General features: G+C 42.6%; 1 protein-coding gene and 1 non-coding gene across 2 annotated transcripts in view; both read left to right on the forward strand.

Annotated features, from left to right (window-relative positions):
* Mettl24 (methyltransferase like 24) overlaps positions 1 to 27,241 on the forward strand; it is a 161,886-nt gene that overhangs the window by 11,423 nt on the left and 123,222 nt on the right. The window lies entirely within an intron of this gene.
* LOC123462653 lies at positions 4,431 to 4,554 on the forward strand. Its single transcript, XR_006638437.1, has one exon. It is a non-coding gene; the product is annotated as a small nucleolar RNA SNORA40 (small nucleolar RNA).

A 27,241-nucleotide genomic window follows, 5' to 3' on the forward strand; every position in this document is an offset into this window, starting at 1 on the left:
ATCACTAAGCCATCTCTCCAGTCCCTCCCCCGCCCCATACAGCACTCTTATATCTCACCTTATTTCCAGGCAGCATTTGGCAGTAAGTTGGCACCTTGTGTATACTTCTGATGTTTTAATTCATGATGTATGTATTTGTAATTCCTTCTTTCCTTTCCTTTTGTTTCCCTTCCCTTCCCTTCTCTTCTCCTTCCTTCCTTCCATCCTTCCAGTAAAATGTTATATCTGAGGACTTTTAGTAAGAACGTAAATATCAGTATTCAGCCAATAATCTCAAATGAGTTTCTTAAACCAAAATTAAAGTCTTAAAATTTTTTTTTTTCATTGCATTTATTTAAAAAAAAGTTTCTGTATATTTCTAACTGGCTAGTTTGGGATTCCTTTTTTTTTTTTTCTTAAAAAATAATAGGGTCTTTTGCCTCTGCAAATGAACTCTAGATACGTGTGCCATGTTGTGCTTTGTCGGCCTTATGCGGGTACGAGGGATTAAACTTGGGCCAGCAAGCCTTTCAAGCATGCACCTTTAACTGCTCAATGGATTATTTCTTTATTTGACTTGATTTGAGAGAGAGAGTGCGTGTGTAGGTACACCAGGGCTTCCTGCCACGGTAAACAAACTCCAGACATGTGTGCCACTTTGTGCAGCTGGATTTACCTTGGTACTGGGGTGTCAAACCAAAGCCATCAGGCTTTGCGAGTAAGCACATTTAACTGCTGAGCCATATCCCCAGGCCCCACAGTGGATTTTTTATTTTTAATCACTTAGGACTTCTGTATCAGTTAGGACTCCTGCGCTGTAAGTGACAGACCTAATTGAAACTAGTAAAAGCAGAGATTGGTTGGAAGTGTACTAGAAGTGAAAAGAAGAGCCGCAACATCCAGGTGGCCCTGGAGACTTGATTGTGGACTAAAGCGAGCCTGGAGCCACAAGACTCATTGGCACAGGGATGGTATGCACTGATCAGCTATCTTAGTCACTTTTGACTCCTTGTCCTATGTTTTCAGAACTTTCTAAGAAAAACGCTACAAATATCTTGCCCCTAAAGAGCATTCATGGGACCTAGACATCACGATTCAGACATGACTGCAAGAGTTTTGCTCACAGAAGTAGGTGGCATGAGGCCCTCAGCATGGCATCTTGGTCTAGGGCTCAGGATGTGAGGAAGTGCATGGCGCAAGGTGTCTATGCCTACTGTGGAGGTAGCGCAGCCAGCACTGGGGTGACTGAAGGTGGTCTTCCTGCCCTTGAGATTCTGTAAGCTAATAAATCTTTTATCAATTTCTTTTCTGCTTAACTAGCTAGAGTGGTTTCTGTTGTTTACAACTAAGAGCCTTGACAGACCAATAAATTAGAATTGGCACTCCAGAAGGTTACCACTGTAACTCTCTCCCTTCACTCTTGCTTAGGTATGTTTAATTCAAGTTCGGGAACATGATGATTGGAAGCCAAGTGAACTATGGGCTGAGGGACCTTCCTCTGACAAGATAATAACATTTAGCTTCAGATATTAAACTTCACGGATCTGCTAACTTATCTCTAGAGACACCAAGCCATGTTTCATGGTGTTTTTGCCTCGAGTGTTGGGCAGGAACTGCCACTGTTCTAAACAACACTCCAATGTCAGAATTTATACCCCTCTCAGTTCCCTTCTGGCTGAGGCCACGTATCCCTTGTGGGTTGGATAGGTGGGGTACTGTCAGTGGCCTCCCTCTGGACTTCAGGCTGCTACCTTGGTTGTGATGTCTTCCATCATCTTGGCAGAAGTGGGGTATTCAAGTAGATCTTGGCTGCTCCTTCCCCCCACTAGCCTGGAAGCCCACACACACTTCCCCTGCTCACAATTCTATGTCTGGAGAAGGCTGTTCTAGTCACCGAAGCCCAGAGGCACCACCCTGCTGTGTACGAGAGCTGGATCTGGGATATTTGCTGGGCAGGATGATGGTCACAACATGTGACCCTTCAATTATGCATATTCAAAAAGATATTGTCTAGGGCAACTTTCATATCTACACTTTGAATGCCTTGATGACTTTGCATGTTGGACAGCAATGAATAAAACATGGCTGTCTCTTTTCAGGGCTGGGGGCTGAGACCTAAAATGAAACAGACGCCTCAAATTTAGCAGCACGCTGGACTAAAAGCAGATTGATTTACGTCTTACAAATAGTCTTGGGGCCTGTCCTGGAGTTTGTTAAATACAGTGATCCTTTTTGACATTGTTTATGTTAGATTCTTTGCACAGGGCAGTGTTGGGAGGAGGCTCTGTCAGTCTTTTCTGGTGAGGGAGATGGGAGAAGCAATTATTAAATGAAGCCATGGATGTAAATGAGCCGAAGGCCTTTAATGAGAGGAATCAACACAGTGCCTCCATCCATCTTCATGGCGATCACGTCTCCATTTTTACTTGGAGCTAGTTGAAAGACTTCCAAATATGTTTTCAGAATGTGCTCACAAATCAGAGGCGATGCTTGAGTTGTATAGCCCTGGCGCTTCCGCACAATATGACAGCTACCAGACTTAGTTCATTTTTCACCTACTTTAGGTGTGAGGAACAAAGCACTTAAAAATCCCAATTAGCAAAATACATGGTCATTGAGCCCACAGTGATTAGGCTGCAGAAAGTATCTTTCTCTGTCAGCAGTTTTGGGAGTGGATTATGGAAAAAGTCAGGGAAAGGTGGTACGTGAGCTCCCTGGACATTTGTAGACGTGGATTTATAAATGCTCTGCCATGGTGCAGCCTTGCCTGTAGGAGGGGTTTTTGTCTTCTCTTGTCTTTTGTGGTTGGGAATCAAACCCAGGGCTTTGCACACACATTAGACTCAAGGATCCCATTTAATTTTTGTTTTAATTTTTATTTATTTATTTGAGAGCAACAGACAGAGAAAGAGGGAGAGAGAGAGAGAGAGAGAGAGAGAGAGAGAGAGAGAGAGAGAGAATGGATGCGCCAGGGCCTCCAGCCACTGCAGACAAACTCCAGACACATGCGCCCCTTTGTGCATCTGGCTAACGTGGGTCCTGGGGAACCGAGCCTCGAACCAGGGTCCTTAGGCTTCACAGGCAAGCGCTTAACTGCTAAGCCATCTCTTCAGTCCCCATTTAATTTTTTTAAAAGATATTTTATATTTTTATTTGAGAGAGAGAGAAAGAAAGAGACAGCCAGAGAGGGAGGGAGGGAGAGAGGGAGGGAGAGAAAGAGAGAGAGGGAGGATGGGTGCACCAGGGCCTCTAGCCATTGCAGACAAACTCCAGATGCATGTGCCACCTTGTGCATCTGGCTTTACATGGATACTGGGGAATCGGACCTGCATTGTTAGGCTTTTCAGGCAAGAGCCTTAACTGCTGAGACATTTTTATACGTTAGGTCAGATAGCTAAGTTTTGCTTCCTCGCTAACTGAATATGGACAAGAGGCATGCCATCTCTGAATTTTAGTTTCTTCTTCTAACAAAACAAATGATAGAACGTAAGTGACTGCGCTGCTGTGAGGATGAAATGGGAGCCGGGTGGAGGTGAGGGCCGGCGTGCCTGCACAGGGGAGTAATTCTGTAAATAGTCTGAAAATGGTCTGTGAGAACCGGAGAGCTATGAGCATGGGGGTCTGGGGCATATAAAGACTCCAGGATTGATGATAATTTTTAATATTTTTTTATTATTCTTGAGATGTAAAGCATATAAAACATACCCAGGAATCACAGGATCCGGGACATCTATTTTTTAAATCTGAGGTCAAATTAAGCAGTAAGTACTACGGTCTTGCTGGTGTTTATCTTACATGCATTGCCCATGTAACCCACTTGTAACATTGTTACGACATACCAGCTTACATCAGCTCGTGACTTTTTCCTCTCAAAGCAAATGATAATTATCATTTCACAAAGTGTTGTTAAATACTTTCAGTCGACCATGAAACTGTGATTCAAAGATTTTGCAATATAATTTTCCCTCGAAAGGATCTTTTCAGATCTATTACCTGGCTCATCTGAATCACTCTAATACTTCTATAGTTCAAGGACAGTTGGTTGGGGTAATTGTGGGTTAAAGTGCTAATTAATTGTTTTCCTGGTCTTGCCTTCTGCAGTTTTATCAATGTTAAGCGAATATCGTTATATTTTGTACTTTGCTGGCCTTTTAAAGATATGCTCAATTTAATCAAGCCAATAAACAAAATATTAGCGTCCACACTGTGCTTGGCACTCTGAGCAGTTGGTAGCCGACTGGTTGCATACAACCTTTCGTGTGATTTTCAGATCAAATCTGTGAAGTGAGAATGGTCCAAGACTCAAAAGCATGAACACGTTTGGGGAAGACATAGTTGTAAGAGGTGAAACAAAGGTTTCAATTCATAATTCATTCCTTGCTTGCTTGTGAGATAGGCGGCTCACAACCAATTCTCACACAGATTCTTTACCAAATAAAAATGAAAACCTCAACACTTGTCCTTGTCTTTGTTGAACTGATGGACAAAGACTTAAAGACAGGTGTAAACAGAAATCCTCTTTTGCAACCCAGAGTTCATTGTTAACTATGAGTTTTGATGCAGATAAGGAGTATGGTACAGACATTTCAAAATAATGGAATCAATCATAAGGTTGGTTCTAAGAATAGAGTTCATTTTTTATAATTTTATTTTTCATTTCTTTATTTGAGAGCGACAGACAGAGAGAGAAAGAGGCAGATAGAGAGAGAGAATGGGCACGCCAGGGCCTCCAACCACTGCCAACGAACTCCAGACACATGCGCCCTCTTGTGCATCTGGCTAATGTGGGTCCTGGGGAGATCAAGCCTCGAACTGGGGTCCTCAGGCTTCACAGGCAAACGCTTAACCGCTAAGCCATCTCTCCGGTCCTAGAGTTCATATTTTTAAAGAATAGATGGTAATAAATCTCAGAAATTGAAAAAGAAATGAAAATCTTGGGCTAGGGAGATGGCTCAGTGGTTAAGAGCACTCGTGGCTCAAGCACAAAGGCCTCTCAGGATGGAGACACCCCAGGACTCATGTAAAAAGCTGGGCATGGCCTTACAGGTCTGTAACCCCAGTTCCCAGGTAGGGAGGGGCAGGCAGAGACAAGAGCATCACCGGGGCTCACTGGCAGACCAGACAGCTGCTCTGGGTTAAGGGAGAGAGCCCATCTCAAGGAAATACACAAATAAGTGAGGATACCTGATGTTCCCCTCTGACCTCTGCACGCATACACACACGCGCATACAACACACACATGCACGTGTGCACGAAACTCTTCTCATAAACAATGTGACGTGCTATTGTCCTATGCAGGTGTAGAGGAACATCCTTTTTTTGTTTGTTTGGTTTTTTGAGGTAGGGTCTCACTCTAGCCCAGGCTGTCCTGGAATTAACTATGTAGTCTCAGGGTGGCCTCGAACTCACGGTGATCCTCCTACCTCTGCCTCCCAAGTGCTGGGATTAAAGACGTGCACCACCATGCCCGGCTGGGACATCCAATTTTATTCACCCCAGGTAGAAAGAGCTCTGACAGACCCAAGGGGGGGGAAAAAAGCTCTTCACTCCGGTCCAGTCTGGTCCAGTTTGGTGAACCAATGATTTCATCTGGGTTTTTTACGAGACCATAGGTGACTGTGACTCATGACAGTGACTGAAAGGCAGCTGCATCGCCAGGAAGTCCCTGGCAACTTACAGGAAGCTATACCACTGAAGAGACCCACCTGCAACACAGGCAATTCAAGTTGCTCCACTGAACAGTTCCCTGCATACCTTACATGCAGTTGCACCATCAAATCCCCTTCCCGCAACAAGTGTTTGGTGGTTATGTAACCTTGAGCAAAGAGGGCCTTGTCAGCTCTGAGAGCCTCACGAGCCTCCTTCCTCCCACAAGGATGTCCATAGACCAGAGCTCATACATCACAGCTGTTCTGACTCTAGACAGCTGCCATTGTGTCCAACCTGGAGGGGCACAGCCACAAAAGACGCCACAATGTTAGGAACAGTGTCATCATCAAGAAGAGTATTTGCAATGCAAGCCATCAACAAAAGATCAATATCTGAAAGAATTGAGCTGGGGATATAGCCCAGTGGTAGAGTTATCCACCTTCCTAGCATACGTGAGATTTGATCCGCAGCACTGCAAAATAAATAAAGATGGGCTGGAGAGATGGCTTAGCGGTTAAGCTCTTGCCTGTGAAGCCTAAGGACCCCGGTTCGAGGCTCGGTTCCCCAGGTCCCATGTTAGCCAGATGCACAAGGGGGCGCATGCGTCTGGAGTTCGTTTGCAGAGGCTGGAAGCCCTGGCGCGCCCATTCTCTCTCTCTCCCTCTATCTGTCTTTCTCTCTGTGTCTGTCGCTCTCAAATAAATAAATAAATAAAAATTAAAAAAAAATAAAGATATACCAACTGTGGGACTGGCATGGTGGCACATGCTTTCAGTCCCAGCACTTGGGAGGCAGAGGTAGGGGATTATCATGAGGTAGAGGTCACCTTGAGACTACATAGTGAATTCCAGGTCAGCCTGGGCTAGAGAGAGACCCTACCTTGAACGATGAAAAAACTAAAATAAAATTAAAAAAAACCCCAAAACAAAAAAACAACTGTGATGTTTAATTTTTATTGTCAATTTGACTGAGAGATGCCTCAGACATTCGTTAAGCACCCCTCTGGGCATGTCTACCATGGTGTTTCCAAAGATTATTTGGTCATGAAGGCTCTGACCTAATGAGGGGATTAACCCCTTGACGGATTTATATAATTGCATTGTTGGTGAAAGATAGGAAATGAGGCCTGCTGGGAGGGAGTAGGTCACTGGGAATCCTTGAAGGCTGTAATTTTTTTCTTTTAATTTTTATTTATTTATTTATTTGAGAGCGACAGACACAGAGAGAAAGACAGGTAGAGGGAGAGAGAGAGAATGGGCGCACCAGGGCTTCCAGCCTCTGCAAATGAACTCCAGACGCGTGCGCCCCCTTGTGCATCTGGCTAACGTGGGACCTGGGGAACCGAGCCTCGAACCGGGGTCCTTAGGCTTCACAGGCAAGCGCTTAACCGCTAAGCCATCTCTCCAGCCCGAAGGCTGTATGTTTTGCTGGCCTCTTCCTCGATCCCCCTTTCCTGCTGGTTTGCTCTGTCATGTCCTTGCCACCATGATGGGCCGACTCCTGTGAAGCCAGGAGCCAAAAATCAATCGATCCTTACTTCAGTTGTTTATGTATGGCATTGGGCTTCTATGATGCAATTTCTAGCTAATATACCAACAAAAAAAGAAGACAAATAATAAATAGAGGAAAAGAATCAGGGAACCACCAGGAGTTAACAGTAGAGGAAAGGGCCGGGGTTGACATAGCTCAGTGGTAGAGCATTACCTAGCATGGGCAAGGCACCCCTCTCGTCACTGTAAAAAAAATATTTTTTTTTTAAAGTAGAAAGGCAAAAAAATTACATATCTAATGATATCAACCCTATTATAATCAGGGAAAGCAAGTCAAAATCCAATGAGATGCTACTAGAAAAAATACAATATATCTGATAAAGGATTGCTAATCATATGTAGAAAAAGGAATGCCTCATTCCTCTGCTTCGTCCAAAGGAGCCCTGCCCTCATGCTTTAATGCCTTCGCTTATTTTCTTCATAGTACTGTTACACTCTGACCACTTTTTAAAATTCTTCTATAAGAAATTATTTATTTGGGGTCTGGGGAGATGGCTTAGCAGTTAAGTGCTTGCCTGTGAAGCCCAAGAATCCCCGTTCAAGGCTCAGTTCCTCAGGACCCACATTAGCCAGATACACAAGGTGGTGCATGCACCTGGAGTTCGTTCACAGTGGCTGGAGGCCCTGATACACCCATTCTCTCTCTCTCTCAATCTCTTTCTGCCTCTTTCTCTCTGTGTCTGTCTGTCGCTTTCATATAAATAAATGTTTAAAAATTTGTTTATTTGAGAGAGAGAAAGAACGTGGAGAGAGAATGGGCACACCAGGGTGTCTAGCCACTGTTAACGAATTCCAGATACATGTGCCACTTTGTTCATCTGGCTTTACGTGGGTACTGGGAAATTGAACCCAGGTCATTCGGCTTTGCAAGCAGGCACCTTTATCCACTGAGCCATCTTCCCCAGCTCTCTTTCTTTAATTCTTATTAGTAGTTTCGTTCCTCATGAAAGAATAGAAGGATGGCTGATTCTGGCACTGGGTACCAGATCATCCAAATCTGTCAAGTGACAGAGGTCCTGGTGCGTCCATTTTCTCTCTAATAAATAAATAAAAATAGAAACTTTAAAGTGTTTAATACCTTTTTATTTTTGTAGAAAATATTTTCCATCTCTACTTAGCAGTGCCCTCAGGACCACCTGACTGTGACAGTTTTTTTTCAAGATAGGGTCTCACTCTAGCCCAAGTTGACTTGGAACTCTGTAGTCCATGCTGGACTCAATCTCACCTCCATCCTCCTACCCCTGACCCCCCCCCCCCCCCAGTGCTGGGATTAAAGGTGCGCGCTGCCATGTCTGGCTCTGACCACCATGACTCTTTCAAGTGAGGCTGAAGACCAAACTTCAGTGGGCCCAGTCAAGTCTAGGAGACTCTCCTGTTAATGTTGCCCCTCTGTAGAATGTGGAGAAAGGTTCTAGATTTTAGCAAGACATTCAAAATGTTGTGTTAATCTTAGATTCTTTGTGGGAACCCCACCAAAGAGCTTTGAAGGCCTTTGTTATGTGGTCACTAACATTCCGTGAATATTCAAGTGGTTTAAAGCTTGGCTTGGCTTATATCATCTGCCACCCGCCTTTTCTCATGCACCTGTAGGGTGCTGGACACTCTTCTATTACAAGACTCACATGATCCATCTCTTTCTGTTTCTAGAGTCCCCTTTCCCTTTTTACTTACATTAAAATGGCCTGCGCCTTGTGGTGTGAGAAGTTCACTGTCTTTGCTTCTGCCCGATACTCTGAGAAATGTCTGGGGGCTCCCATTTTCTGGTCACTTCTGTACTCCTGCTGCTAGATCAGTGTCTCCTCACTGACCTGCACGGGGCACTTTTATAATCTTCTATTTCAAAACCAATATCCATCTAACATGGGGTCTGGAGATTTGAACTCACAATCTCAGGCCCCCTCAGGCTCTCACACTTGCACAAGAAGTGCACTTAACTACTAAGCCATCTCTCCATCCCTCATAGTGGTATATTGAGAACAGCAACATCTCTTCATGCAGTGTGGGTTTTTTTTCCTTTACATACATCTTCCTTTCCTTTCTTAATTTTGGGTGTTTCTAGTGAACTGCACTTCCTTCAGTCTGCCATGGGGCAGGGGTTACATGGAGAGGACAGAAGTGACCAGGCTTAAGAGCATCTGGAAACCACTTTGCAGTTGTGCCTCTAGGTTGATTCCCAAGAGAATTCCAACAAACAAACAAATCCACTTACTTTTTACACAAAACTTGCTCAGGAACGTTCATAGCACCATTGCTTATAATATCCGGAAGTTAGATCTAGATTTCTCTCAGCTGCCGAATGGATACGTAAAATGTGGTACATCCAAACACTAGGAGCTTGCTCAAGCTTCGAAAGGGGTATTGAGCTGTGCTGAAATGTGGGTAACCCTTGAAAATACTATGCTAAGTCAAAGAAAACTGTCACTAAGGCCACCTATTCCATGAACTCCCTTAAAAAAAAAGTGTCCAAAACTGGGGCTGGAGAGATGGCTGAGCAGTTAAGGCACAAAGTCTAACTCCCCAGGTTTGATTCCCCAGGGCCCATATAAAGCCACATGTATGAAGTGGTACGTGAGCTGGAATTCATGTGCACTGGTCGGAGGCCCTGGTATGCCCATGCTCTCTGTCTGTGTCTCTTCTAGCTCTCTGCTTGCAAATAAATAAATAAAAATAAAACATGTCCCAAACTAACCAATGTATAATAGGAAGGAACAGTGACTATTCTTGGGAATGCTGTTTCTTTTTTCTTTGTTGTTTGTTTATTTTTATTTATTTGAGAGTGACAGAGAGAAGAGGCAGAGAGAGAGAGAGAGAGAGAGAGAGAGAGAGAGAGAGAGAGAGAGAGCGTGCCAGGGCCTCCAGCCACTGCAAAAGAACTCCACACTCGTGCACCCCCTTGTGCATCTGGCTAACATGAGTCCTGGGGAATCGAGCCTCGAACTGGGGTCCTTAGGCTTCACAGTCGAGCGTTTAACCATTAAACCATCTCTCTAGCCCGGGAACACCATTTCTTTTTAAATTGTGTGTGTGTGTGTGTGTATTCATGTGTGCAAATAGGGACACATGTTTGCCACAGCACTCATGTGGAGGTCAGAGAATGACCTTGGGTGTTGGTCCTCCCCCTCCACCTTGGTGTGTGGCCCAGTATCTCTTGCCGTTCACCACTGTATTGGCCAGGCCAGCTGGCCAGCAAGCTTTGGGAGTCCCCTCTCTCTGTCTCCCTTCTCACCCTGGGCTTGCCGGGGTGACAGACACTCTCACTATGGATCCTGCTTTACGTGAGTTCTTGGGATCTGAACTCAGGTCCTCAGGTTTATACAGCACTTTGTCTCTGAGCCATCTCCCCCCATTCAGAGGAAATGTACAGCCCACGTGTTTGCCTTCTAAGTGGATCCTGGCCGGGCGTGGTGGCGCACGCCTTTAATCCCAGCACTCGGGAGGCAGAGGTAGGAGGAACGCCGTGAGTTCGAGGCCACCCTGTGACTACGTAGTGAATTCCAGGTCAGCCTGGGCCAGAGTGAGTCCCTACCTCAAAAGAACAAAACAAAACTGGGGGGTCAGTGGATCCTGGCTTGGCCTCTCAGGACCAGCGCTCACATGCTCACGGCTCTCCAGGCCTGGCAGACATGTTGCAGGAACCGACACACCCAGCCCTGCACTTGCAGTTGAAGGAAAACCTCCAGGTGCCATTACTGCGCGCTTGCTGGGCAGCTGGCGCCTCCAGTTCTGGCAGAAAGCATGGCGCAGAGCAGTTTGCCAGACAGTGTGGCTGCACACTGCGTCTCTTAAGCAAGTGGCTTGTTATTGGGTACAAGGCTTTTCCAGATACATGCGTCACTTTGTGCATCTGGCTTTATGTGTGTACTGGGGAATTGAACCCCAGTAGGCATTGCAGGCAAGCACTTTAACCACTGAGCCATTTCTGCAGCCCAAATTTTAGTTTTGATCTTACAGCTTCTTGGATATTTTCCAAATCAGCTAATGTATTTTAGAGTTCAGTTTTAGCTATTTTTGTTAGGTGAAATTTTAAGTGCCTTACATTGCTTAAAAACATATTTGAACTGATTATATAATTATGATAGGGAATGCGCTTTTGGATGGTGAATATTCATTTCGCACAAAAATAGTGAAAACTAGCTTATTTATCTAATGTGTGCTTCTAGGGCCCTCCATCAGGAGCAGACAACCACATCAGTTTTAAAACTGAAATGCTTGAATTTATTTGGGTACCTTGGATACGAAGAGTTGTTTTGGAAAATCTGAATGCCTGGGCCTTATTCCTGGATAAGGAATGTTCTTATTTATAAAACCAGGCCTCCAGTACAGATTGGCAGTTGCTTAACACACACAACATTGATTTCTTCCTTGTTATTGTGATGATATGTTGAGACAAGAAACATGAACAAGGTGCTATCCATATGTATAATTTGTTACTTAAAAAAAAATAGGTAAGCCATGGTGGTGAGAACTGAAATAACATGTCTATTTGGCCCAGTCATTAACTAAATAGTAAAACCAGAAAATGCCCTTAAGGTTTTTTTTTTTTTTTAATGTTTTAATAATAAAACCATACAGGCATGGGAGAAGTAGGGTAAGGGAAATTGGAAATTCAGTTTTCTGTCTTTTATCCAAGGAATTCTTAGGTTATAGTTATTTTGAGACCAAATTTTTTTCCATTTAAAAATAGAAGTGAGGAAATAGGAACAGATTGGTGTCTGGATAGGAAAAATGTAGACAGAGAGGGAGAAATATACCAGAGACGCTCTGCACCCGGAGCCCTGGCATTTGGTGCTCCTCTCGCTTCAGGACTGCGCTGCCAGCCAGTGGAGAGACTGGGGACAAGTTCACAGCGATGGTTCTTTACATTTTTTTTCTCTTCCTGAGTTACAAAATTATGATGAAGATAATTTGGTGGAAACTGTGTAAAGCATTGCAGATTATTGAGCATCTGTACATGCATACATTCATTAGCGGTTGGCTTGGGTTGGGGGCCTTGTGGCCTTCTTGAAGCTCTAAGCTCTTAATGTGAGGGTGGGCCAGGACACTCACGGGCATTCCTGGAAGATAGATTGTTCGCCTGGCTCAGGCTTCCTGCGGAGGGCCACTTCCTCGGGGAGGTGAGTCCCGTGGACAGTTACGTTTGGGATGGACAACTCCTACATTTGGATGAGAGCTGCCTCATTTCTCTTCAGGACTTGCCTCACTGTGGACTGAGCTGAGCCCCAAGGGAGTAGATGGACCCTGGTGCTGTGGGCCACAGGCTGGAGAGTCTTCCTGGTCAGGTCGGTTTGCTTTGGTCTCTTGGAGCTACACCCGGGAGGAGAGCTGTATTTTTCTTTTCGGAATTTAGCCAAGAGCCCCTTCCTGCTGTGGTTTGTGTTATTTCATTTGTAAACAAGTGCTTGTTCAGTGCTATGAAACTAGTCAATGCTAAACAAATTGGTTAGAAAAATATTTTATTTATTTGCAAGCAGAGAGAGATAGGAGAGAGATAGTCAGAGAGAAGGGGCATGCCAGGGCCTCTAGCCACTGCAAATGGACTCCAGATGCATGTGTCACTTTGTGCATCTGGCTTTACGTGGGCACTGGGGAATCAAACTCAGGTTGTTAGGCTTTGCAGATGGGTGCCTTAAATGCTGAGCCATCTTCTCAGCCCCTAAACAAATTTTTGAAGGTGGGGAAATTCATAACTTCTTGAGAAAATACATGTAAAGGCAGTTGTAGGACCCTTCCTCCACCCTGCCCACTCCTGATTTATGCATATGGTCTGTGGACCAACAGCCTTGCATTCTGACTCAGCACTCGAGCCATCTTTACAACCGCTTAATAAGTTGAGTCGAAGCCTCATACCCATGTTCATTCATTTACAGTAATTGGATCTTGTATATAAAAGGTAGGTAAAATAAGAATCACAAAACATACACATATGTGGTCTATTTTGGCCAAAAAAAAAAAAAAGAAAAAATGTGCACGTGGCTGGATAGATGGCTTAGTAGTTAAGGTGCTTGCCTATAAAGCCAAAGAACCTAGGTTCAATTCCCCAGAATCCAGCTGAACCAGATGTACAAGGTGGTACAGGCATCTGGAGTTTTTTTTGCAGTTGTTGGATGCCCTGGTGTGCCCCTTCTCTTTTTCTCTCTGCTTCTTTCTCAAATAAATAAAAACTATATTTTTTTAAAATGTGCTTATATGTTCATTTGCCAATATTATTTTGCAATCTTACAAAATCCATCTAAACTGCATCATCAGTTTTAGTTTATTTAGAATGGAGCAAGAACTTTAAAAAAAATCTTATTTTTATTTATTTATTTGGGGGAGAGAGAGAAAGGGTGCACCAGGGCCTCCAGCCACTGTAAATGAACTCCAGACACATGCACCACCTTGTACATCTGGCTTACTTGGGTACTGGGGAATCAAACGTGGATCCTTAGTTTTCGCAGGCAAGTACTTTAACCACTAAACCATCTGTCCAGCCCAAGAACTTACATTTTTTTTTTTAATTTTTTTGGTTTTTCAAGGTAGGGTCACACTCTAGCCCAGGCTGTCCTGGAATTCACTATGTCGTCTCAGGCTGTCCTCGAACTGACAGTGATCCTCCTACCTCTGCCTCCTGAATGCTAGGATTAAAGGCATGCCCAGCTGAACTTGAACAAACTTTATTTATATATTTGAGAGAGAGACAGAAAGACAGACAAAATGGGTGTCCTAGGACTTCTTGCCACTTCAAACAAACTCCAGAAGCGTGCATGACTTTATGCATCTGGCTTTACATGGGTATTGGAATTGAACCCCAGATGGTCAGGCTTTACAAGCAAGCATCTTTAATCACTGAGCAATCTCTTCACCCCTGGAGCAAGACCTTGACACCAGTGAAGCAATGTAAGTACAGAGTGCTTTGTAATTACAATGATTACATTTGTTTTGTTTATTTTTATTTATTTATTTGAGAACAACAGACAGAAAAAGAGGGAGAGAGAGAAAGAGAGTGAGAGAGATAGAATGGGCATGTCAGGGCCTCTAGCCATTGCAAACAAACTCCAGATGCATGTGCCACTTTGTGCATCTGGCTTATGTGGGTACTGGGGAATCAAGCCTCAAACCAGGGCCCTTAGGCTTCACAGGCAAGCGCTTAACCACTAAGCCATCTCTCCAGCCCTTAAAATTTTTTGTTATAGTTATTTCACCCATACATAAAACAATATCTTTTTTAAAAAATGTTTTTATTTATTTGCAAGCAGAGAGAGAGAGAGAGAGGGAGAGAGAGAGAGAATGGGCATGCCAGGGCCTCTAGCCACTACATAAGAACTCCAGATGCATGCACCACCTTGTTCAACTGGCTTTATGTGGGTACTGGGGATTCAAACTTGGGTCATTAGGTTTTGCAGACTAATGCCTTAGCCACTGAGCCATCTCTCCAGCTCTACAATAGCTTTTTGAAATAGTCACTGTCACAAATATCTGCTAGGAACAGCTGAAAGGCGGAAAGACTTATTTTAGCTCATGGCTCAGAGGTCACATCCATTAGTGGGGAAGGCATGGCCAGGGCTTGGCGGTGGCAGGGGGAGCCTACTGCAGCAGCTTGTTAGGCAGCACCAACCAGGAAGTGGAAAACTGGGCCTGGACGCAGGCACTGGCACACTTCCTCCAGCAAGGCCCCCTCTCCCAAGGGGTAGACACCCTTGCGAAAATAGTACTACCCACTGGGGTCAAGTTCAAAACACACAAGCCCTTGCCGACTTGACTTTTTAAAAAATAACATTTATTTATTTACTTACTTACTTAAAAGAGAGAGAGAGATGCAGATAGAGAATGGGCACACAAGGGCTTCCAGCCACTGCAAACAAACTCCAGACACACACGCCACCTTGTGCATCAGGCTTTTTGTGGACTCTAGGGAATTGGACCTGGGTTCTAAAGACTTCACAGGCAAATGCCTTAACCACTAAGCTATCTCTCTAGCCCTGACTTGTTTTATTTTATTTTTTTTTTTTATTTATTTATTTATTTATTTATTTATTTATTTATTTATTTATTTATTTATTTTTGAGGTAGTGTCTCACTCCATCCCAGGCTGACCTGGAATTCACTCTGTAGTCTCAGGTTGGCCTGGAACTCACAGTGATCTTATCACTGCCTCTCAAGTGTTGGGATTAAAAGCATGCACCACCATGCCCGGCTCCTTTTTAAAAAACTTCTCCCACCATTAAATATATATATATATATTTATTTATTTAATATATATTTAAGAGAGAGAGAAAGAGGCAGAGAGAGAGAGAGAGAGCAAGCAAGAGAGAGGATGGGGGCATCAGGGCCTCCAGCCACTGCAAACGAACTCCAGAATCATGTGCCACATAGTGCATCTGGCTTAGGTGGGTATTAGGGAATTGAACCTGGGTCCTTGAGCTTCTCAGGCAAACACCTTAATTGCTAAGCCATCACTCAAGACCCCCCCCTTATTTTAATAGCAAAGAGAACTTGATTTTTTCTGTGTATGCATTTCATAGTTTTGCCAAATGATCAATTACATTATCATTTCAAAAAAACTTGTTAAACAAGAGCTGGGGAGATGGTTCATTGGTTAAGGTACTTTCTTGCAAAGCTGTTGGCTTGGGTTTGATTCCCCAGCACCCACATAAAACAAGATGCACAAAGTGGTGTATGTGTCTGGAGATCCTTTGCAGTGGCAAGATGCCCTGGTGTGCTCATTCTCTCTCTCTCTCAAATAAATAAAAATATTTTTTATAAAACATCTAAAATGGGAGGCTTTGCTCTCTCCTGTCTTCCACATGGCAGGGGCTCCCTACACTTCCTTCTCTTAATCTAATCAAGTCTCTCTAAACCTTAAAAAAAGAACATGTAAAACTGGTATGGAAAGAATTTAGCAGTGGAGTGCACAGGGAGAGAAGTTCTGAATTCCAGTTAAATAATTTTGTAGTGATAGGATAAGAGTGTTTGTTTCCGCTAACTGTACATGATGCTACAATATGTAATTCCACATTCTGGAGGCTGAGACAGGAGGATTGGAAGTTAGAGGCCAACATGGGATATATAGTGACATTCTGTCTCAAATCCTGTGCCCCCCTCAAAATGTTTCTACGAAAATGTGTCGTAACTATGAAAACAAGAGCTATTTTTTTAAAAGATTTTATTTTTATTTATTAGAGAGAGAGAGAGGGTGAGAATGGGCATGCCAGGGTCTCTAGCCACTGAAAATGAACTCCAGATGCATGTGCCACCATTTGCGTCTGGCTTACATGAGAACTGGAGAATCAAACCTGGGTTCTTAGGCTTCGTAGTGCCTTAGCCACTAAGCCATCTCTACAACCTACAAATGCTATTTTTTAACTATTTTACTTATTGATTTGAGAGTCATGTATAGAGAAAGAATGAGCATCCCAGGCCCTTTAGCTGCTGAAAGCTCCAGACACATATGTCACCTTGTACATCTGGCTTACGTGGGTACTAGGGAATTGAACCTGGGTCCTCTGACTTTGCAGGCAAGTGCCATAACCACTAAGACATCTCTCCAGCCCACTTTTGCTATTTTTTCCTTTTCTAAAAGTTATTTTTATTTTTTTATGTTTATTATTTTTAGAGAGATTGAGGGAAAGAGAGAGAATTAGTGTGCCAGGGCCTCAGCCATTGCAAGTGAATGTCATATGCTTGCGCCACCTAGTGGGCATGTGCGACCTTGCATTTGCCTCACCTTTGTGGGTCTGGTTTACATGGGATCTGGAGAGAGATCAAACATGGGTCCTTAGGCTTCATAGGCAAGCACCCTTAACTGCTAAGCAACCTTTCCAGCCCTATTTTTTTCCCTTTTGGTGGTAGCAGAGATCAAGCCCAGGGCCTTCAACATCCTAGGTAAGTGCTCTACCACTACCCCAGCCCCACAAATGCTAAATTTTAGTGGTGTGTTTTAAATTCTCAAAAGTGTTTTTTTTTGGAATTTTTCTCAGTATGTCTGCTAGAATATTTGTCATCTCTGGTTTATTTTTTTAAATTTTATTGAGAGAGAGAGAGAGGAGAGAGAGAGAGAAACTGAAAGAAAGAATTAGTGTACCAGGGCCTCAGCCACTGAAATTGAACTTCAGACTCTTGCATCACCTAGTGGGCATGTGTGACCTTGCACTTGCCTCACCTTCATGTGTCTGGCTAACATGGGATCTGGAGAGTAGAACATGGGTTCTTAGGCTTTGCAGACAAGTGCCTTAAGCACTAAGCCATCTCTCCAGCCCTGATTTTTTTTTTTTTTTTTAAATTTTTATTAACATTTTCCATGATTATACAATATATCCCATGGTAATTCCCTCCCTCCCCACCCCCACACTTTCCCGTTTGAAATTCCATTCTCAATCATATTACCTCCCCATTACAATCATTGTAATTACATATATACAATATCAACCTATTAAGTATCCTCTTCCCTTCCTTTCTCCACCCTTTATGTCTCCTTTTCAACTTACTGGCCTCTGCTACTAAGTATTTTCATTCTCACACAGAAGCCCAGTCATCTGTAGCTAGGATCCCCATATGAGGGAGAACATGTGGCGCTTGGCTTTCTGGGCCTGGGTTACCTGACTTAGTATAATACTTTCCAGGTCCATCCATTTTTCTGCAAATTTCATAACTTCATTTTTCTTTACCGCTGAGTAGAACTCCATTGTATAAATGTACCACATCTTCATTATCCACTCATCTGTTGAGGGACATCCAGGCTGGTTCCATTTCCCAGCTATTATAAATTGAGCAGCAATAAACATGGTTGAGCATGTACTTCTAAGGAAATGAGATGAGTCCTTTGGATATATGCCTAGGAGTGCTATAGCTGGGTCATATGGTAGATCAATCTCTAGCTGCTTTAGGAACCTCCACACTGTTTTCCACAATGGCTGGACCAGATTGCATTCCCACCAGCAGTGCAGAAGGGTTCCTTTTTTTCCACATCCCCGCCAACATTTATGATCATTTGTTTTCATGATGGTGGCCAATCTGACAGGAGTGAGATGGAATCTCAATGTAGTTTTAATCTGCATTTCCCTGATGACTAGTGACGTAGAACATTTTTTTAGGTGCTTATATGCCATTCGTATTTCTTCCTTTGAGAACTCTCTATTTAGCTCCTTAGCCCATTTTTTGATTGGCCTGTTTGATTCCTTATTAGTTAACTTTTTGAGTTCTTTGTATATCCTAGATATTAATCCTTTATCAGATATATAGCTGGCGAAGATTTTTTCCCATTCTGTAGGTTGCCTCTTTGCTTTTTTCACTGTGTCCTTTGCGGTGCAAAATCTTTGTAATTTCATTAGGTCCCAGTGGTTAATCTGTGGTTTTATTGCCTGAGCAATTGGGGTTGTATTTAGAAAGTCTTTGCCAAGACCAATATGTTGGAGGGTTTCCCCTACTTTTTCCTCTAGCAGTTTCAAAGTTTCCGGTCTGATGTTAAGGTCTTTAATCCATTTGGACTTAATTCTTGTGCATGGCGAGAGAGAAGAATCTATTTTCATCCTTCTGCAGATATTTATCCAGTTTTCAAAACACCATTTGCTGAAGAGGCTGTCTCTTCTCCAATGAGTATTTTTGGCATTTTTATCGAATATCAGGTGGCTATAGCTACTTGGGCTTACATCTGGGTCCTCTATTCTGTTCCACTGATCTACATGTCTGTTTTTGTGCCAGTACCATGCTGTTTTTGTTACTATGGCTCTGTAGTATAGGTTAAAATCAGGTATGGTGATACCACCAGCCTCTTTTTTGTTGCTCAGTATTATTTTAGATATTCGAGGTTTTTTATGATTCCAAATGAATTTTTGGATTGTTTTTTCTATTTCCATGAAGAAAGCCTTTGGAATTTTGATAGGGATTGCATTAAATGTGTAGATTGCTTTAGGTAAGATTGCCATTTTCACGATATTGATTCTTCCAAGCCAGGAACAAGGGATGTTTCTCCACTTTCTAGTGTCTTCTGCAATTTCTCGCTTGAGTGTCTTAAAGTTCTCATTGTATAGATTTTTTACTTCCTTAGTTAGGTTTATTCCAAGGTATTTTATTTTTTTTTGATGCAATTGTGAATGGGAGTGATTCTCTGATTTCATCCTCTGTGTGTTTGTTGTTAGCATATATGAAGGCTACTGATTTCTGTGTATTTATTTTGTATCCTGCTACATTGCTGTAGGTTTTGATTAGCTCTAACAGCTTGCTAGTAGAGTCTTTAGGGTCCTTTATGTATAGAATCATGTCATCTGCAAATAGTGATAACTTGATTTCTTCCTTTCCAATTTGTATCCCTTTTATGTGTGTCTCTTGCCTTATTGCTATGGCTAAGACTTCCAAAACTATATTAAATAGAAGTGGAGACAGTGGACACCCTTGTCTTGTTCCTGATTTTAGTGGAAAAGCTTCCAGTTTTTCCCCATTTAGTAATATGTTGGCTGTAGGCTTGTCATAAATAGCCTTTATTATATTGAGATATGTTCCTTCTATTCCCAGTCTCTGTAGGACTTTTATCATGAAGGGATGTTGGATTTTGTCAAATGCTTTCTCTGCATCTAATGAGATGATCATGTGGTTTTTGTCCTTCAACCCATTTATGTAATGTATTACATTTATAGATTTGCGTATGTTGAACCATCCCTGCATCTCTGGGATAAAGCCTACTTGGTCAGGGTGAATGATCTTTTTGATATACTCTTGTATTCTGTTTGCCAATATTTTGTTGAGAATTTTTGCATCTATGTTCATGAGGGAGATTGGTCTGTAATTTTCTTTTTTTGTTCTATCTTTGCCTGGTTTTGGTATCAGGGTGATGCTGGCCTCATAGAAGGAGTTTGGTAGGATTCCTTCTTTTTCTGTTTCCTGGAAAAGCTTAAGAAGCAATGGTGTTAGCTCTTCCTTAAAAGTCTGGTAAAATTCAGCAGTGAATCCATCCGGGCCTGGGCTTTTTTTAGTTGGGAGATTATTGATAACTGCTCGGATCTCCATGTTTGTTATAGGTCTATTTAAGTGATTAATCTCAATTTGATTTAATTTAGGTAGGTCATATAGATCAAGGAAATCATCCATTTCTTTCAGATTTTCATACTTTGTGGAGTATATGCTTTTATAGTATGTCCCTATAATTTTTTGAATTTCTCTGGAATCTGTTGTGATGTTACCTTGTTCATCTCTGATTTTATTAATTTGTGTCTCTTCTCTCTTTCTTTTGGTCAGATTTGCTAAGGGTTTATCAATCTTGTTTATCCTTTCAAAGAACCAACTCTTTGTTTCATTAATTCTTTGGATTGTTCTTTTTGTTTCTATTTCATTAATTTCTGCCCTAATCTTTATTATTTCTTCCCGTCTACTACTTTTTGGTTTGCCTTGTTCTTCTTTTTCCAAGGCTTTAAGGCGAAGCATTAGGTCGTTTACTTGCGACCTTTCTAGTTTCTTAATATAGGCACTTAAGGCTATAAATTTACCTCTTAGAACTGCCTTCATTGTGTCCCAGAGATTTTGGTATGTTGTGTTCTCATTATCATTTTACTCTATAAATTTTTTGATTTCCTTTTTGATTTCTTCATTGACCCACTCATCATTTAGTAGTGTATTGTTTAGCTTCCATGATTTTGTGTATGCTCTGTAGCCTTTCTTGCTACTGATTTGTAGTTTAATTCCATTGTGGTCAGATAGAATGCAAGGAATTATTTCAATTTTCCTGAATTTGTTAAGATTTGCTTTGTGTCCTAATATATGGTCTATTTTAGAGAATGTTCCATGTGCTGCTGAAAAGAATGTATATTCTGCAGCCTTTGGATGAAATGTCCTGTATATATCTGTTAGGTCCATATCTTCTATGACCTCATTTAGTCCAGATGCCTCTCTGTTTATTCTTTCCCTGGATGACCTGTCAATTGATGAGAGTGGGGTGTTAAAGTCGCCCACCACCACCGTGTTTGGTGTTATCTGTGACCTTAGTTCTAATAGTGTTTGTTTGACGAATTTGGGAGCCCCCATGTTAGGTGCATATATGTTTAGGATTGTAATGTCCTCCTGTTGGAGTGTGCCCTTAATCAATATAAAGTGACCTTCCTTATCTTTTTTGACTAACTTCGGACTAAAGTCCACCCTGTCTGATATTAGGATAGCAACTCCTGCTTGTTTTCTAGGCCCATTTGCTTGAAACACCGTCTTCCAACCTTTCACCCTAAGATAATGTCTATCCTTTGTAGAAAGGTGAGTTTCTTGAAGACAACAGATTGTAGGATCCTGCTTTTTAACCCAGTCTGCAAATCTATGTCTTTTCGTTGGGGCATTGAGACCGTTGATATTAAGAGATATTATTGAAAGGTGTGTATTTATGTTTGCCATTTGTGTGTGTGTGTGTGTGTTACTTGTTCTACCTGTGCTCTCTTCTGTTAACTGGTATTTGAGTATGGCTGGTTTTTTCTAGGTTCCTTATATGTGTGCTTTTCCTTTTGTTCAGCATGGAGGATTCTATCAAGTATTTTCTGTAGAGCTGGTTTTGTCTTCAGATATTCCTTTAACCTGCTTTTGTCATGGAATGTCTTTATTTCTCCATCTATTTGGATGGATAACTTTGCAGGATAAAGTAACCTTGGTTGACAGTTGTTATCTTTCAGAACTTGGAATATATCACTCCAGGCCCTTCTGGCTTTAAAAGTTTGTGTTGTATAATCTGCTGTAATCCTGATGGGCTTGCTTTTGTAGGTAACTTGATTTTTCTCTCTAACTGCTTTCAATATTTTTTCTTTGGTTTGTGTGTTTGGAAGTTTGAGTATAATGTGGCGAGGAGAGTTTCTTTCTGGGTTTTGTCTGGCTGGGGTTCTAAAGGCTTCCTGTATCTGTATTGGCACCTCTTTTCCAATTTGGGGAAAATTTTCCTCTATGATTTTGTTGAAGATGCCTACTATGCCTCTGGAGTGGAATTCTTCTCCTTCTACTATGCCCTGAATTCTTATATTGGATCTTTTCATAGTGTCCCGAATATCTTGAAATTCCCACTCATACTTTTCTATAAGTTTGTCTTTCTCTTTGTTGGACTGCATTAGGTCTGCCACCTGATCTTCTAGCTTAGATATTCTGTCTTCTCCCTCATCCATCCTACTGGTGAGATTTTATACAGAGTTTTTTATTTCATTAACTGTGTTCTTCATTGCTAGTAATTCTGACTGGTTTTTCTTTATTATTTCTATTTCTCTATTTATGTCTTGTATTGCCTTCTTTATTTCATTAAATTGGTGTCCTACCTCTTCTTTGATTCCTTTGATTTCCTCTTTGATTTCCTCTTTGATTTCTTCTTTGATTGTTTTCATGTGTTCTTTGACCTCTTTGAACATATTTATAATTATTCTTTTGAACTCTTTCTCAGGCATTTCCTCTAACTCTTTCTCACTGGAGGACATTTCTGATGCATTAATACTTTTAGGTGGATTTATATCGTCTTGCTTTTTAGTGTTTCTTGTGTTATAATGTATATATTTTTGCATCTTGGATTAAGTTAATGCTTGGATTTTCTAGCTAGCTGTGTATTCTTAGCTGTATCAATTGATTTGGTGTAATATATTTTCAGGGTAGGACCTTAAGGTATTAGGTGTGGCTCTTAAGACTTTCAGAGTATCTACAAAGATGTTCTTAGGGGTTGAGTTTCCCTGCTATAGGAGTATTCAAGCAGGCTGAGTGGAATAATATACTGGTAGATTCTAAAATTTAGCTAAACACTGTACCCATTCCATCAAAAACAGCCCCGAGTATGTATGCAAGAGTAGTTATTATAATGACCAGATCCTCTATCAACAAAGAGGTTTAGATTTCTGGTCTGTTGAGGTATCCAAGTCAGCTTGTGACCAAGTGAGACCCTTCCCTGGTGCAATCCCAGTTACCTTGGGTGATTGTGGTCTCAGTCAAGTTGCTGCCTGGGTCGTCGGGCTGCTGTTCTGATTTCTGGAGCTGGGCACTTGCTTTTCCTACGGGGCAAACTGAGCCGCTGCCGCCGCCTCTGCAGCTGTTGTAGGCGCCACCCCCGGAGCCCCCACCGCTGCTGAAGCTGCCGTTGCCGTGTCCACCGCTGCTGCTCACCCCAAAGCCGCTGCTGCGGGATCTGTCACCGCTGCCGCTCCTGGGTCCGCTGCTGCTGGGGCCACTGGTACCGGTGCTGGAGCCGCTGAAGTTGCTGCCAAATTCTGCTCCTGCTTGGGTCCCGCCGTCAGCCCAAGTTGGCGTGGCCGGGTCCCGGGCCGCTGCTGTGTTCGCTGGAGCTGGGTTCAGGCGGCAGGGGAGGGGAGGGAGCCGCGCTGTTCTGGTTGTATCGTTTCTCCACGTGTGCTTTTACCTCGCGGTCTGCTCCTCCCTCCGTTGCTCGCTGCCGCTCTCCCCTCACGTTTCCCGAGTTGCGGAGAGCGCGGTGTGAGGGGAAAATCCCGCACCTGGCTTGTCCTGCGGCTCGAGCCGAGAGTCCGGCGGTTTTCTGCCGCTCCGCGGTTGCGGCGGGTAGCCGAGCGGCCCGGAGCCGCTGTTCCCGCCTGTGCAGGCTCTGGATGCTCTGGAACTCTTCTACTTCTCCGCTGCCGCCTCAACTTCCTATACACCTCACTTTTTAGTAAAAGTGTGTATTTTGCTGAGTTTTTTTTGGTCTTCCCCCCCCAGGCTGTTTTGGCGTGGTACCTACGCCGCCATCTTAACCGGAAGTCTGATTTTTTATTTTCATTTGAACAGAGCTCAGTCAAAGAATTCAGAACTTATTTTTATTTTATTTATTTGAGACACAGAGAGGGAGAGAGAAAAAACGGGGGTGCAAGGGCCTCCAGCCACTGCAAATGAACTCCAGATGTGTGCAGCACCTTGTACATCTAGCTTACATGGGTCCTGAGAAATCAAACCTGGTTCCTTTAGCTTTGCAGGCAAGTGCCTTAACCATTAAGCTATCTCTCCAGACCAAATTCAGAATTTATAATAATAATTTATTTCTGTCTGAGGAAAGAGTACTTATATTCAGCTATTTTAATGTATTCCTATAAAGCCCAGCTAGTGAATTTCCCCACTTTTTTCCAAATTAATAAAAAACTTATTCTCATCCCCAAGAGATGTATCATATTCTTTCCTCCCTAGCATTTAAATCAATGTAAAAATGTCCATTGGAACCAGTTCTATTGGGGACTGTAAAAGAAGCAAGGCATGTAGTGTCTTCATATGACTCATAACCTGGTTAAATTGATTCCCTTGAATCAGATTATAACAAGCAGTAAGTATAAAAGAGAAGGAGAAGCAATAATTGCTGAAACACCTGCCTTGGAGAATCCATTTTGATGCAGCAGAGGCCTGGGGGATTAGAACATTCGAGGGCAGTGTTTGGAACTAAAACTAGGCCCTGAAGAATAACTGGAATTTGAACTGACTAGTGAATCAAGGAGAGAAATCTGGTTAGGAGGAAAAAAGGCCTGGTACAGTATGTGAGAGGCTAGATATGCTCAGGAAAGAGACCAAAGAGTAGGAGTTGTTTTGTAATGAGAATTTCCATTTGGTCATATTCTGATATGCCCTAGTTTCTCTGAGTCTTAATTTGCCACTGCATTGTCTTTGGTGATATTTATTTTCTTTCTCTACCCAAGAATCCTTATAAAACCAGTGGCTTGTTTTTGTCTTTCATTCAATCCCTGAAGGTGTGGCACTGGGAAGATCCTGTGGTCATCATCATCATGAAGCATTTTTTACCAAGTGCCCAACTTGCCTCAGGTAGCACAGGCTAGGCTATGCTGTAAAAACAAACATCCGTATAGAAGTTCGGATTTCAAATTTCAGCAGATTGAAATAATCTTTCATTTATCACTCATGCTACCCGTTCCCTGGGGGTTGGTAGAGGTGATACAAGGCATAGTCTCAGCTTGTTGCTGTCATCCAGGGATTCAGGCTGATTCCTGCCACTACTTAGGTAGTGTGGTAGTTTGATTCAGGCGTCCCCCATAAACTTAGGTGTTCTGAAGGCTAGGTTCCCAGCTGATGGAGATTTGGGAATTGACGCCTCCTGGAGGGAGTGTATTGTTGGGGCAGGCTTATGAGTATTACAGCCAGTTTCCCCATGTCAGTGTTTGGCACACTCTCCTGTTGCTATTGTCCACCTGATGTTGGCCAGGGGGTGATGTCCATCCTCTGCTCATGCCATTGTTTCCCCCTGCCATTGTGGAGCTTCCCCTCGAGCCTATAAGCCAAAATAAATCTCTTATTCCCAGAAGCTGCTCTTGGTTGGGTGATTTCTACCAGCAATATGAACTGGACTGCAACAGGTAGCCACTGGTACCCATCAGAAAGGCCTGAATCCTTTCCTCTGACACATTGTAAGCCCAACAGACTGGCCTTTTTTTTTTTTATGAGAGAGAGAATTGGTGTGCCAAGGTATCCAGATACTGCAATCAAACTCCATACATGTGTGCCACCTTGTGCGCATGTGCCACCTTGCATACTTGCGTCAGTTTGTGTATCTGGCTTATTTGGGACCTGGAGTGTTGAACATGGGTCCTTAGGCTTTGCAGGCAAGCGCCTTAACCACTAAGACATCTCTGCAGCCCTGTAACCCCCTGATGGTTAAGTACTTATGACAATTTCAGAACCACTGGTGAATTTCTTAGTGTGTTCTGCATTGTATAACTAAAGCATTACACTAATTTCCTACTCTTCACATCAACTAGTCTGTCAATACAAGCTGGCCATGGTGGCTTTACCTGGCAGTCCCTTCTGAAGTTGTGACATGTGTGAGGAAGAGGAACTCTGAGCTGGGATGGTGACATCTTGGTGTAGCAAAGCAAGTATGGGATTAGCTACCCAAGTCTCCTCTCTCACCTCCTCCTGGGTGACTTTGGGTTGTCATTTTTTTTTTTGTCTATGAATTTCATTTTCTTTAATTATACTGTGAAGGAGTCCATCTGGATTATGCATAAGGTCTCTTTCAGTACAATTGTTCAAGTATCTTAAAATTTTATGTACTTTTTAAATTAACATACAAAGTAACAGGTTTGCTGGTGGCATTTTCTTTTAATTTTTACTTATTTATATGCAATCAGAGACGGACAGTCACACAGACAGAATGGGTGTGCCAGGACCTGTAGCCACTGCAGACGAATTTCAGATGCATGCGCCACTTTGTGCATCTCACTTTACATGTGTACTGGAGAATCAAACCCAGGCTGTTAGGCTTAACTGCTGAGCCATCTCTCCAGCCCACTTATGACATTTCTTTTTAAAATATTTTAAAAGTTTTATTTATTTATTAAAGTCAGAGAGAGAGGGAGAGAGAGGGAGAGTGAGAATGGGCACACCAGGGCCTCCAGCCACTGCAAATGAACTCCAGACACATGTGCCCCCTTGTGCATCTGGCTTACGTGGGTCCTGGGGAATTGAACCTGGGTCCTCTGGCTGTGCAAGCAAGTGCCTTAACTGCTAAGCTATCCCTTCTGCTCCCTTATGGCATTTATATATATATTTAGTTTAGGTTGAAATTTCTCTCCTCCATATCTCTTCCCCCACCCTGCCTATCCACTTCTGTACCTTGTATTTTCCCTTCCACATTCACATCTCATAGACACAAATAAAACTTGAAGCTAGAAATATATGACATCTTCCAGATTCTGTAACTGTTTTTGTAGTTCATTTTCTAAGCCCTTCCTTGTGGAAGGAAGTTTGTTATTTTTAATGCAAGAAGTATCAATCCTTTCTCTTACCATTGAAAATGTTTTCAGAATGTCCTTAGCTTCCATCTGGTCCATTTATTTGCACAATTGGTCTCTCTATTCTTTTTAGTTTTAACTTTTTATTGACAGCCTCCTGACATGTAGACAATATACCATGATCATAATCCCCTCCCACCAACCTTCCCTTTCCCTCCCCCTTCTCCTGTCCCCCCTCCACGGAATCCCTTTTCCTTTCCCACTAGTCTCTCTTCTATTTTTTTTTTTTTTCATTTCAAGAACCATTTATTTTATTTTTTTTAATTTAATTTATTAGTTTTCTTTTCAGCAAATACAGGCAGTTTGGTACCATTGTTTAGGCTCATCTATGATCTACCCCCTCCCATTGGACCC

This window comes from Jaculus jaculus, chromosome 7, assembly GCF_020740685.1.
Source record: "Jaculus jaculus isolate mJacJac1 chromosome 7, mJacJac1.mat.Y.cur, whole genome shotgun sequence".
In the NCBI taxonomy this organism is placed as follows: Eukaryota; Metazoa; Chordata; class Mammalia; order Rodentia; family Dipodidae; genus Jaculus; species Jaculus jaculus.